Raw genomic sequence first — 12,498 nt, forward strand, 5'->3', positions numbered from 1 at the left:
CCCATTCCCCTTAAGTCCCTGTATTAGTTACTACTATTAGTTATTCCCTCCGTTTGACACAGTTAACTTTTTAATACGTGTTTGACCGTTTATCTTATTTAAAAAATTTAAGTAATTATTTATTCTTTTCATATCATTTGATTCATTGTTAAATATACTTTCATGTACACATATAGTTTTACATATTTCACAAATTTTTTTAACAAGACGAACGGTTAAATACGTGCCAAAAAGTCAACAGTGTTAAATATTTTAAAACGGAGGGAATATTAGTTATAACTTATAGTATTAGGAAAGATTTTAAAGATTTTTTTGTTGGAGATTTTTTACTAACAGATTGAAAATTTTTAAGCTACATTAAAAACTTTCGATTTAAGATTTAAATTTTAAATTCAAATTTTGGAAAAAACTTTCAACTCTAGATTTGAAAACTTTCAAATCTAGATTTGAAAATTTAAAAACTTTCAACTCGAGATCCGAAAACTTTCAAGTCTAGATTTGAAAATTTTGAAAACTTTTAACTTGAGATTTGAAAATTTTCAACTCGAGATTTGAAAACTTTCAACTCGAGATTTAAAAACTTTCAAGTCCAAAATTAAAAACTTTTAAGTTAAGATTTAAAAATTACTAGTAAACTAATCACTAGTAAAAATAGGAAACTAATCACTAGTAAACTAATTACGATTTTTTCTCCTATCATTGCGATAACAAACTGCGGAAGAAAAGAAAAAAAAAAGAGAAGAAACAACGGTAGAAAAAAAACTGCGAAAAAAAAGAAAAAGAAGAAAAGAGACGTGCGCGTGCCGTGGGCCTTGTGGGCCAGAAATGCGCGCCGGCAATGTGCGCGTGCCGTGGGCCTTGTGGGCTGGAAGTGCGCGCCGGCAACGCGCGCGCGTGAACTAGCGTTCCTGCCAAAAAGTGAATAATTCAACCTCTCAAGTTGAACAAGTTGAATTTACATATACAGAGAGCACATTAAAAGTTGAGTGAAATACATGGCCGGTTCTAAACTTATGAGGTGGTGTCACTTAGATCCGTGAACTTAAAAATTGCACGTTTAGCTCCGTGAACTTGGTTTAATGTACCACCCCGGTCTAATTGTCCTTTGACCACGTTTGACCGCCAACATGGCATGCCACGTAGACAACACTTTTGTGCTCAGCCCCCCTCCACATATATCTTCGCACATAACTTGCCCTGACCCGTGCATTTCAACCCAAATCCCCCAAAATATCCCTAAATCGACTAGGGCTTCGACGGTGAGGTTAGTGAAAGGAGGCCGAGAGGTAGCGGCTGTGGCGGCCTCGGCGGTGAGATTAGCGGCAGGAGGCAGTGCAGTGCAGTGGGGTTAGCGGTGGCACAGTGCGGCCGGATTAGCGGCAGGAGGCAGTGCAATTGTAATTGCTAATTGGGATCGCATTTTCTATACATGCAAGGAGAAAAATGAGAGGGGAGAACGATTTGAGGATTTTTTTTGGGAGGGGTGATTCTGGTGTCACTATATAGCTACAATGAGATATATGCGACGTGTTGTGATATAGAGGGGGCTGAGAGTAAAAGTGTTGCCTACATGGCATGCCATGTTGGCGGTCAAACGCAGTCAAAGGACGTTTGGACCGGGGTGGTACATTAAACCAAGTTCACGGAGCTAAACGTGCAATTTTCAAGTTCACGGAGCTAAGTGACACCACCATACAAGTGGATCGGTTATGTATTTCACTCTTAAAAGTTTAAGACTGCATACTGTTCCTGACGCATTTCTTTTCTAAAAACCCCCTATCATTAGAAGTGCAGTTGGAGTCATTATCTAAAAAAAAAAGTGCACTTGGAGTATGATCACTGACAGTACTGGAGTCCTATAGTGAACTTCAAAAGAGAAAAGGGTTTATGCCTAAATATATCTCATTTCTCTTTGCAATTTAGGCTATAAGTGACAGCTTGATCTCTGCAGGCCCTACCTGTAATTAATTAGTGAATGGATTATATATAATTTTCTATTATACTACCTGTATTAATCTATCTGTCCTACAACTATCTTCTTAATTTGTGCCTGCCCATCAGCCGGCCTTTCTCTAGCAAAGACATGTGTATACGCTTAATTGTCTCTGCTTATATATTGTGATTGTATATATTAACGCGTACACGCCATCTATACTTAGTATTCATGAATTGTGATGTGTTCGCCATTTAGCATGGAATTAATGTTTTCTTGGTAACCAATTACTTACTAAAACACCACTTGTTTGATTCATTGGTTTGTCTGGTTATTTTGATTGTATATGTGTGTATATATAGTACTACCAGGGCCCAACCCTACTGGAATTGGAGGTAGCTAGCTAGCTAGAGAGGATGAGTATATGTGTGTTTATCTCTTGTATGCTTGCTTTGATTGGTGATTCCAACAATAATTAATTAACTATATCATCTTCTTGGTGTTTTCTTAACTTTATCTTACGTGTGGGATTAGTGATGAGCCTCTTTTGCTTTGGCCGGCCTTCTCCTGCATCGTGCATGTGCTTTGTTAGGTCGATTGATCACATCCCTAGGCAGTTTACTGATTTGCCAGAAAGGAAATAACAACTAATTAATAATGTGCTCTTGAGAAAAAAAATTCCCTTGTTAATAGTGAAGAGAAAATATCCAATACACACAAGCTTCCTGTGTACACTCTGTGCATACCAATTAGCAAATATCCTAGAAAATTCTAGAAAAAATTAGAAACATACTTTCAATGGTATTACACATATCCGTAAAGTCTCATATTCAAATTCATTATATTTTAGCCGTAACAAAAATGTGAAAAATCTGGCAGTTTTAAGAGTTAAAATATATCAAAATTTTGTCTTTTTGTTACGGCTAAAAAATATACAATGAACTTTTAAATAAGATTTCACTCATAGGAGTGTGTTCATTTTCTCTAGAATGTGTTTATTTTTTCTAGAATTTTTTATGATATTTGTTAGTTGGTGTGCACGAAATGTGCATGATAAGCTTATGTCCATAGGATGTTTCCTATAGTGATATGATTATTTAGGCATATATATTGCTGTAGTTTTTCACTGTCTATTGGAGCTATAGCTGCAAAATTGTCATACTGATTCGTGCACACACTGGCATTACTTGCTTCAACAACAGGGTGTCTCAACTAGCATGTACACGTGTCACATGAAGATAATACTTTCCAAAAAAAATGCCCGGCTTTCCAATATTTTTACAAAAGGAATATTCAGCAAAAAATTAACAAACTATAAATTACTCAAATCTAGCACATATATGTGTATGTACTATATGTGGCAAGTGCACTGTTACTTTCTCACAGTTGCTAGTAGGCAGTAGCTCCCTATATATGCATGGTCCTCTAATCCCATATGCATTCATGCAATATGGCACTAATTAATTACAATTAATTCGATTATATATGATTATGATGACACAGGAGTACCCAGCAGCTACGGCCTACAAACTACAAGCCAGCAGCTTTCTGTTACACCTTCCGCTTAAGAAAGCGATCCAATCTCTCTTGTTGTTAGCAAAGCTAATTAAACTTAATTGATGAGATGCCAAATGCAAAGGCTTTGATTTGCCGCTGTCAGCAAAGCTCTCTCTACTTTTATATTCTGAGCGAAAATTTGTCAGCTAGCTCTTGCATGGATATATTATCATCATATCGTACGTACGTACAGTGTCATTATCTTAATCCAATAATTAATCTGGGTTTTACTCTTTTGCTCCCTAGCTTCTTGTTGTTTCTTTCACGTCGCTTTTGGTAGTACACCTAGGCTTGGTCCGGGTGCATGACTTTGACTCCTCAATTTCGTGCATAAAATTGACAGGAAATCGGGAAGGAGGTACGGACGCAGGATTTTACAAAAGATGGGGGGTACAAACTTGAAAAGAAACATCAATTAACATATGGAAAAACTTAAAAGTTTTTTTTTACTAGAGGAAAAAAACTAAACTATGTAAAAAGATATAAATAGTAGCTCACTATAAAAACGATTTTCCTGTATAAGGAGCTCTTTTGATTGCAAACGGACCGTAATTGGTCGCGTCTGCAAAAAATCCACCTCCCATTTTCGCGTGCAGACCGTTAAGAGTGCCGCAAGCGAAAATCGATTTTCGCAGGTGGGCACGTAAAAATAAGCCTATTTTTGCAAGCAGATCTCTTAAGGGGCCATACGATTTTCGTGTGCGGGCCTCTTAAATGCCCACCTACAAGTCTATCCTCCCTCCTCTTTTCCCTGCTCAACACTTCAAAATTTCATCCTTATCCACTCATCCTTATCCTCTCCTCTCACACTCTCTCACTCTGTCTCCTCCCTCACTGTCCTCTCGCGGTCATGTGTGGGCGATTTATTCCTTTCTCATTCGTCGAATGGTGTTACTTCCTTATACTTAGTAGGAATTCTATTCAGAACATGGACATGTGATCAATATTGCCTCACCCCACCATTCCTTGGAAAGTCCTGCAGTGTCTAACATGGCATTCACCATCTCAGTTAGAGTGCGGTTCTTTCTTTCGGCTACCCCGTTTGACTGGGGTGAATAGGGAGGCGTCCTCTCATGAATAATTCCATACTCTTCGCAGAAAGAAGTAAACTCATTGGAAAAATACTCTCCACCCCTATCAGACCTCAACCGTTTGATTTTCCTTTCCAGTTGGTTTTCTACCTCAGCCTTATAGATCTTAAAGTAATGTAATGCTTCATCCTTTGTTTTCAATAGGTACACATAGCAGTGGGCATTGGGCCAAGGATTGTCCTGATCGCAAAGACAAGAAGTCTGCCAACATGGTCATTAGCGAGGGCGGAGGAACATTGGGGTATGGTAAATTTTTACCTACAGTTCTCTCTATCTGTCACTCACCTGATTGGTGGGTTGATACTGGTGCTAATATTCATGTGTGTACCGATATTTCCCTGTTTTCTTCTTATCAGGTCGGGAGAGGTTCCTCCTTGTTGATGGAAAACGGATCGCTTGCGGCTGTTCATGGTGTTAGTACGGTCTATCTGAAGTTTACTTCGGGAAAGATCGTGTAGCTGAAGAACGTGCAGCATGTTCCTTCGATAAAGAAGAATCTAGTTAGCGGCTCTCTACTGTATAGAGATGGTTTTAGACTTGTGTTTGAATCCAATAAATGTGTCGTATCTAAAAATGGTACGTTTATTGGAAAAGGTTATAACAGCGGAGGCTTGTTCCGCTTTTCCTTGGATGATATGTGTAATAAAGTTGTGAACCATGTAAACGATGATGACGATGAGTCCAATGTGTGGCATTCACGATTTTGTCATGTGAATTTTGGTTGTATGACACGCTTAGCCAACATGAGTTTAATTTCAAAATTCACTTTAATCAAAGGCTCTAAGTGCCATACTTGTGTTCAATCGAAACAACCTCGCAAGCCTCACAAGGCATCTGAGGCGAGGAATTTGGCACCACTAGAACTTGTTAATTCCAATCATTACTGCATACTCCCTCCGTTTCACAATATAAGACTTTCTAGCATTATCCACATACATATATATGTTAATAAATCTAAACACATACATATGTCTAGATTCATTAACATCTAAATGAATATGGATAATGCTATGAAGTCTTACATTGTGAAACAGAGGAAGTAACATTGAAATCGGAAAGATCCTATCACCCTTTCCAGATCAGCTCCTGCTACCCTCACTGACGTTCTGTGTTAAATGAGTTACAAACTAATTGACCTTACTGAAGTCCTTCGAGGCCTGATCGTTTTCGAGGAGTATCACCTATACCGATTTTTTACATTTTGGTCCTTTTTGAAAACTTATTTTACAAATAGACCCCTGGGAAAACTTAAACCAAAAATGGTCCTTTTTGGGGCGCCAGAGCGGCTGGCGCCGTACCCCAACATGGCGGCGCCAGCCACACTGGCGCCGAGCCCGTGCCACCGTGGCACTAGGGCTGTCCGGAGGTGCTGACTGGGCAGAACGGGGGCGCCAGCCAAACTGGCGCGGCACCTCATACCACGGCGCCAGCATGGCTGGCGCGCCCCTCCTCTGCGGCCCCCCAACTTTCTCCCCCCCCAAATTTTTTTTGCCAAGTCTGTTCTGCCTCCGGGCAAAGGCTGGCGCCCAGCCCCAGACCGCGGCGCCAGGGTGGCTGGCGCCGCCCTCCTCCTCGCCCGACACCCTTCTGCCTCCGGGCAAAGGCTGGCGCCCAGCCCCAGACCGCGGCGCCAGGGTGGCTGGCGCCGCCCTCCTCCTCGCCCGACACCCTTCTGCCTCCGGGCCCGGGCTGGCGCCGCCCTCTTGGACTACGGCGCCAGGGTGTCTGGCGCCGCCCTCGTCCCCCACCGAAACCCTTCTGCCTCCGGGCTACGGCTAGCGCCGCCCTCCCCGACCGCGGCGCCAGGATGATTGGCGCCTCTGCCTCCCTGCAAATTGAAGATATATATTGCACAAATGTACCAATTCACAGTTCGCAATTCAAATCACAATTCACAGTATCATACAGACTAAAACAAGTTCCAATTGCACAAATCACAATGCCAAAAGTCCATCACATATTCGACACATCAAACAATGCCAAAAGTCCATCACATATTCGACACATCAAACATTGCCAAAAGTCCATCACATATTCCACACATGAAACAATGTCAAAACTCCATCACATAGTCCTCACATAGTCCATCACATTTTATATCACATAGTGCACCACACATGTCATACTACCAACAAATAGATTAACTTCATACAAATCACTTCTTCCGTTGGCGCCGAATAGCTTGCGAGCCCGGAGTGTACCTACATTTGAAAATCCAGTGTTTAAAACATTTTAAAAACAAAATGAGGGAAATCAAATAACATTTGAGAATGGTAAGCTCATTTTACCTCTTTTTCGCTGCCCGAGTGGATCGCAAGTTGTATTGCGTGGGTTGCGTCCCCTGAGGCGCGTCGGGAAGCTGCGACATGTCTATCTCCTCAGCGTCTGGTGCGACGTAGTCCTCATCCTCCTCGTCGTCGTCGTCATCGTCGTTGCTAGGTGGAGCCGGCGCCTTCCCCTTTCCCCTCCCTTGCGGAATGCGTGACGATGACGAGCCACCAACTTCTTCACGCTCTTCTATCCTGATGGAGTGTCGAGCGGTACTTGGACGCGCGGATTGAGGTAGTGGTGGTGGTAGTCTCCGCGGTTGGTACACGTCGTCCAATCCAACCGACCTGCAACCTAATCTTGCTGCAAGTTTCCGGCACCTTTGACGAACTTTCTGCATTTTAAAAAAAAGAAGTTTGTTAGGCATAACTCAAGTAATGCAAAGTGCTAAATAAATTTTACCTCTAAAACATTGCGGAGTGTGTTCTCTGTGTCCTCACCACCCCTCGGAGCTTGGAGGGCATGCCCCATTTCATTCACACTCCTGAGGAGCTCTCTCGACTGAAAGCGTGAGAATGTATATGTTAGGGTCTAGGGTGTAAATGGAAATAACTTTAACAAATGCAAGAAAACTTACGACTCTGTCTCTAAGTGGGGCGTGCTCCATTTGATATCCAACTCTAGTCCGGACATCATAGGGATTCCGCCCCTCATCGGAATCGCGGTCATCCTCTATGTCGGCTTCCGTCCAAGTAGGGCGGAGGAACAGTCTATATGTCCTATGTAGCCAACGAAGGTACTCTGAGAAAAAATGATTTTGGTGTATATTCTCGATGTACCTGTCGTTCCTTCCGGCTGTCCTCCATTCATCAATGTATCTGTTATGCTCAAGCCCCCAGTCTTTCACTTTCTTTGTTCTCACCCTGTCATACCTAGACAAGTGGAAGGTGATGAAACAAGAGTGAGCATCGACAAAGGTTAAATGGTACAAAATTGAACATTGACAATGAAAGCAAAACAAAGATAAGAAATATTTACTTGTGTAATTCAACTCCAGTTGAGATGTCCTCAACCGGCCAGTCTTGCTTCTTCCCGAATTGTCGCATGACACGGTGCGGAAGGTGGTACTCAACTGCCCAGAAACAAATCAATGGGCACTGGTACATGAAGTAGTCAGAGTCTCGATTGCACATCGAGTTCAGGGTCAGGCTTGAAGCCTCATTTGTGTGGTATGGTAACCACTCAATCTGCAAAAGTTGAAGAGATGTCGTTGGTTAGTATCTCAATTAAAGAAGTAAATGTCTAACTAGAAGTGATATTGGAAGTACTTACATGTTGAGGCTGTAAGCAGTCCATCTCATTGACATAATGCTTGTATGTCACATCCCGGTGAGCATGTGCAGTGGCTGTCCTCTCAAAAAGGTAGGCCACTGTCTTCTCCATGTCTGGCTCATTGTAGGGCCAAGTAGTGGAGCTTTGCCTCCACTTAGGCCTTCCAACCGGTAGTCTTAACCACATCCACAGCTGAATCAATAGCACACAACCACTCATGTTGGACGATGGTGCCTGGCGACAACAGGCCTCACAGAGCTGTCTATATGTCCACGCCAACACTGCTGAGCCCCAACTGAAACGGCCCAGATCACCAAGGTTGGCGACCAAAGGAATCCATATCGCCGAAGCAATGTCACCCCCAGCATCAGGAAATAGAACCCCTCCCAACAAGTGCAAGATGTATGCACGGGCGTAGCACTCAACACGCCATGGCTCAGCGTCGTCGTCAAGCTGTGAGAAGTTCTGACTCAGCCAAGACAGGGGTATTCCATTTTGCTTCTTCTTGCCCCCTTGCCCCTGCTCAATGTTCAGTGGAATGCCAAACAGCTGCTCCACTTGTGCACGCCATCCAGGATTCTCTGTCCTGCCCGTCACGGCATGCCCCCGTAATGGGAGGGCCAAGATCATAGCCACATCCTGTAGAGTGATGGTCATCTCACCACTGGGGAGGTGGAAGCTGTGTGTCTCAGGCCTCCATCTGTCCACAAGTGCTGTCAACGCAGGAGCGTTGAACACTGGCATTCCTCTGCTCACGACCAAGGCCACCCCGAGCAACCCGGCCGCCCTTAGGTACGGGATGTACCTATCGTCGAACACTGGGGGGGCATGAGCTCTAACTCGGAGTGGTTGAAGTACCTGCAATAGCAATTGTAAATCAATTAGTTAATATAATGTCAAACACACGCTACCGATACTTGTGTACAAGTGAATTAATGTCGATTCATACCCTCCCCGCCTCGATCGCAGCCCCGCGATGACGGGCCTCGTAGTACGCCTCCAAGGCTGGGTAAGTCGGTGGTTGTCCCTCCTCGGCCATCCTACATGACAAAGTAATAAATTCACCGTTAGTTACCAATATGACATACATTAAAAGAAAATGAATGCGATAATCCAAAATAAATAAATAGACATTACATAGACAAGAATAAAACATGCATTGACTTAAGTAGGAAAACAAAATATTTACCTCCGTAACACTTATATTTTTTTTGGACTTCTTCTTTTTTGGACGCTTAGGACACTTAGGTTTCTTGTGACCCTCCTGGTGACACAACGAGCATCTATTTTGCACCGGCGCACCATCAAGTTGAACACATGAAGGTGGTTTCCTTCCAGAACCACCAAGACCCGAGTCCATTTCGTTCTTAAATCGCTTCGATCTCCTCTTCCCTCTTGTTTTAATCTTCAAATTTGGGTCAGCAACAAATTCTTCACCATCATACGGTGGCCACTGTGTGGGGTCGAGGTATGGCTCAAAGCGACTTGCCCATGTGTTCACAACGGCTCTTGAAGAGAAATGATACGGCATTCGGTTGGGAGATTCCTCATCAATTGCATGAATCAGATAAACGTGGATAAGATGTGAGCAAGGCATATGGTACAGCAATGGCCTTTGGCAAGAACATGAGTTCCCCTCACCTTCAACTTTGAAGGCTCTTGCGCCGAATCTAACACCGCCTCGCGTTATACCACCCCTCTCTGTGACCTCGTATGTCTTTTTCTGCTTATCGAAACACCTTGAAGTGTGTTTGTTCGCCTTACTTTTTTGCACCTTCATCTTACTATCAACCTTGGTGGACCAACGCTCCCCTAACTGGACTCGCTTCACTGCTTCATCATGTCTGTTCACAAAGTAATCATTGCACTTCATAAACGTAAATGATACTATGGCCGTCACTGGAAGCTTACGAACACCAACTAGCACGCTATTGAACTGTTCGGCCATGTTGGTTGTCATGTAACCCCACCGGCGGCCATTTCTATCGTATGCACGAGACCACTTATCTTTATCCAACAACTCATCTTCAAGCCATTTACGAGGACCTTCGGGAATACGCTGCCTTAGTGCCTCAACATCCCTCTCAAATATCCACTTCTCGTCAATCTGACATATCCTTAGGAGCTCTTTTGTTTGATGCTTGTCCGCACCGGCCTTGTGGAAATTAGCACTGAAGTGCCTCATGCACCATCGATGGTGAACCGGTGGCAATCCTGGAACAGGAGTCCTCATGGCATTCATTATACCAGCATGTCGATCTGAGATAATACAAACCTCCCTATGCGGCCCAACCACAACCCGTCGGACAAGATCGATAAACCAGCACCAGTCTCGTGAATTCTCTTTCTCCACCAAGGCAAAAGCTAAAGGTACAAGTTGGTCCTCCGCATCAGCTGATAATGCAGTCATCAAGGCACCACCGTATTTCCCAGTTAGGAAGGTTGCATCTATAGCTAGTACTGGCCTGCAATGCTTAAAAGCCTCTATGGAAGGACCAAAGCACCAGAATGCACGCATAAAAATTTTCTTGGTCACTCCATCAACGTTGACAACCCGATCAGGATGAGTATCGATGTGGTAGACCATACTGGGATTTGTCTGCTTAATGGCTTGCAGCAAAGTGGGCAAACGGACGTACGCTTCACCCCATTCACCGTAAATGAGCTTCATAGCCTCCTCTCGTGCCCTCCAAGCCTTGCCATACTTCACCCTATACTGGAAAACCTCAAATATATACAAAGCTAACGCAGAAGCAGAGAGTGTAGGTTGCAGTTTTATGGCATTGCATAACCTATTTGCTATGAACTTAGATGTCAGCTGCCGGTGGCTCCCTGAACCTTCGGCAGTAGCACAACTATGGTCCTTACCAACCCGTGATATCCTCCACGTGCCACTAGACCTCTTAGTTGCATGGACCTTCCATTTGCACCGTGGGTTTTCACATTTAACAGTGTACCTCCTGTTTGCGGCAGAATTGACAACACGGTATGGACGATGGTGCACGATGGCGTACTCCTGAAGCCATAGCTTCAATGCGACCATGGATGGGAACTCCAAACCCTTTCTGAGACCATCCACCTGGAATGGTTCTGGCAACTGATCTAGGTTGATGCCGCCATCTAGTATTGCACCATGGGCATGTGTTAGGTCCCTAAACTCAGGAATGTCCGGCTTCCTCCCAAACACCTTCTCAAACGCACGACATTCCTCTAATGCTAACTTGTCATTGTTAGTTAGTGGAGGGAATGGACGGTCATCATCAGAGTCTTCAGCAAATTCAACATCATATTGCTCAACACTTGCCTCCTCGTCAACCTCCTCTCTATTGACTTCTACTGAGACAGAATCGTGACCACCACTCAATTCGACATAAAAGTAATCATCTGGATTCACATATTGGCTTGCTACTTCCGTCGTGTATTCACGGTTGCCTCCGTACAACGACCAATGCACACTCTCCGACAAATGTTCACTTAGATCAAGCCCCTCTTGTACTAACTCCCTTTTCATCTCCCTCGCTGCATCCACATCATCACTACCGCAATGTCTCTTTGATGGGCCTACCTCTCCTAAATCATTTCCAAGCAAAGGTCTCTTCTTATTTTCTTCCCCCTCCAAGTCTTCTCGTACCAACTCAGTCTTACTTGCACCCCCTCCACGACGAGAAGAATATGTCACAAAATTCTTCTCAATGTAATGATAAGAAGGAGATTTGTTTAGATCCAAATTTTCTACGGTACGTACCAACTTTGATGCAAACACCTTGTAACACCCTGAAAATTCGACCGACAAAAATCTAAACTCTAAAAATACGGATTTTCAAAAACTTTAAAAATTAATTGCATCATGCCGATCCTATTCGCTTATTTTATTTGGATTTGATCTCGAAGTTTACTAATCGTGAGTAAAGAATAGTTAATTAGGAATAAACCATAAAAACAAGTTGGTAAAATAAATATAAACTAAAATAAAGATTAGGTGTGGATAGGAATAAATAAAATATTATCGCGACCGTATTTGATCAATTAAAATACGATGGAATAAGAGTTAACCCTAATTAAAAATTCAAATAGATTAAATAAAAATAAAATATGAGTAATATTAATCTACGGTGAATTCATTAGTTGAGATAACACAAATATTGAGTAAAATGCATATATGCAAAAATTAGGAATTGTTGAATCAAATTTATATGGAAAATACACAAAAATCGGGATAAATAGAAAAGTCACTGTTCATTGCACTCCAGGTGTTCGATCGCGTCCCTAGCCCTAACCCCTCCCCTGCCGCTCGCGCTGCTCGCCCGCGCGCTTCCC

The sequence above is a fragment of the Oryza glaberrima genome, chromosome 11, assembly GCF_000147395.1.
Source record: "Oryza glaberrima chromosome 11, OglaRS2, whole genome shotgun sequence".
Classification (NCBI taxonomy): domain Eukaryota; kingdom Viridiplantae; phylum Streptophyta; class Magnoliopsida; order Poales; family Poaceae; genus Oryza; species Oryza glaberrima.